General features: G+C 45.0%; 1 protein-coding gene across 1 annotated transcript in view; it reads left to right on the top strand.

Moving 5' to 3' along the window:
• Positions 1-1,896: 1,896 nt before the first annotated feature.
• Positions 1,897-2,391, top strand: part of LOC123049545 (uncharacterized) — a 5,887-nt gene continuing 5,392 nt past the window's right edge. The window contains exon 1 of the mRNA XM_044472446.1: positions 1,897-2,031. The gene's annotated coding sequence lies outside the window, so the exon portion shown is untranslated. The remainder of the gene's footprint in view (positions 2,032-2,391) is intronic.

The raw sequence follows: 2,391 nt of genomic DNA, 5'->3' as shown, positions 1-2,391 counted from the left end.
CTAAAACTCCACATTGAAATCTTATTTCTCACTCTTTCCCTCCACCCTTGCTCTTTATCCACGTAGTCCGAGACCGCCGCAAACATGATAGATTCGGCCGCAGAGCACTTTTACGCCGGTTTCCTGGATTTGGCCTCATCAGATGAGGACGACTATGGGGATCAAAGGACGATGATACTTGTGGTTACTGACGATGCCCGAAGTGCGGAGGAATATATTCTCAATTTCACATGATCAATCATGGGTGCATCGAGTGATGAATCGGAATAGGGCACGGGGGCATATGATGTTGATGGATGGCTAATTTGTCCCCGTGCTATTCGAGTCCTTTTTCCACTTTCGATTCCGAATGAGCCAAACTATATTCGATCGACTCTACAATGGTGTCTAGCCCTATGATGACTACATTTTAAAGAAGGATGCTATCGGAAACATTTGATTTGCTAATTACCAGAAGTACACAACTGCATTGAGGATGCTTGACTATGACACGGCTGTAGATTTGTCGGACGAGTACCTTCGGGTGTCCGAAAGCACATGTCTCAAAAGCAGGGTCAAGCTTGCTACTGTAGTTGTCAAGGTGTTTGGACCAGAATACTCGAGAGAGCCAACTGCCGACACACATGGCTCATGGCACTGTTGAAAGCAAGAGATTGGATAGGTATGCGCGGATCCCTGAATTGCATGCACTGGCAATAGAAGAATTGCCAATATGCTCTACAAGGGCAATATTAGGGCCACTGCAAGAAGTCCACCATCATTCTTGAAGCAGTCGTATCACAAGACCTGCGGATTTGACACACTTTCTTTGAAATGCCCGGGTCTCACAATGATATATACGTGTTGCAGCGATCTCCATTGTTTGTAAGGTTGTGTGAGGGAGAAGCTCATCCGTGCAATTATATCATCAATGATCATGACTACAACATGGGCTATTATCTTTGTGATGGTCTCCATCCTTCGTGGGCGACCTTGGTCAACACCATCTTTGATCCAAGGGGTGAGAAAGATCTCACTTTGCCCAAACACAATAAAGAGCTAGAAAAGATGTCGAAAAGGGCATTTGGAGTGCTCCAAGCCCATTCTGCATTTGTCCGAGGATCTGAAAAAAAATATGAGATCCAGAGACATTGTGGGAGGTGATGACAACTTGTGTAATCATGATTGTGGAGGATGAGGGGAGTTTGCCACGGTCTGGAATACGAGTGCATGAGTGATCCTATTCAACTTCTAGAGCAAAATCCAGCGACGTTTGAAGTATCCAATGTATCATGACATTCGCCATTGAGCAATTCACGATAATCTTCAGAATGATCTGGTTGAGCATCTGTGGGCGCTTCGAGGAAAGTGTCCGAATAAGTTTGAATTCAAATTTAAACTATTTTATTGAAAACTATGAATTGTAATTTTTATATTTGAATTATTGTTGCATTGAAATATTTGCACAACATGATTACGGACAAAGAATGATTTTATCTTTAATTATAATTATTTCGTGTGCTTTGGATATATAAAAAAATAGGAACGGACATGATGCATCGGGTTGGATAGCCGTCCCTTATCCACTGTCCGCGGACATTTGCCATGTCTTTTTTTCCTGATATTTGACCTGTCTAATTTAATGCACAACGTTGGAGTTGCCCTAACGTTTTTTTACTTTTGAAATGGAGTTGCCTTAACTTTTTTTTTTCTTTTGAAATGGAGTTGCCCTAACGTTGGTTGTGGGCAGGGGCAGGCCAAAAAAAAAAGAGACCAGGAGAGATGCGGACAGCAGGCAGATGGGCCTGACATGATAGGGCGTGATCTTTTGACCAACTCACCAACATGGACATGGCCAGTAAACCCATCATTAATCTTGGTTGGTTCATATCATGCATCCAGCATTTCCATACCGTCCTTCCCCACTTCCCCTCCTACTAAACCCTCTGCCTCTTTCCTCTCTCTTCCTCGTCGGTCCGGTGGGCGTCGCCCTGCTGCTGCCTTCTGCCGAAGGCCCTCATCGTCGCGCATTGCCGGCCGTCGATGATTTAGGTATGTGCATTGTCTCCCCTCCCGTCACCTCCCGTGCATGCGTTGAGGCAACGAAGGGCTCCGCATTTGATTGAATAGCGTAGGTCCTGACGTGATGGTTTTGGATTTTGGGGCGCAAATCTGGATGGCCACTGGATTGGATATTTAGGATCCCCTTTTGATGGTCATTTCACGCGCTGATTTTGGGTTGCTCCGTCACGCCGATCACTAAGCTCATAGCCATGAATGAGCTCAGTTTGTTCAGACTCCTAGGCACCGAAGGTGTGATATCTCTGTTGGTTTCGTTTGAGAAACATGCTTCTGCACTCTCAAAGTGGGCTTCTGAATTCTGATGTGCAGAACCTTTCTCTGTTATGGGGA

Source organism: Triticum aestivum, chromosome 2D (genome assembly GCF_018294505.1).
Source record: "Triticum aestivum cultivar Chinese Spring chromosome 2D, IWGSC CS RefSeq v2.1, whole genome shotgun sequence".
Lineage (NCBI taxonomy): Eukaryota > Viridiplantae > Streptophyta > Magnoliopsida > Poales > Poaceae > Triticum > Triticum aestivum.
The sequence above is the reverse complement of the archived record's forward strand: the minus strand, read 5'-3'. Positions and strand labels throughout refer to the sequence as shown.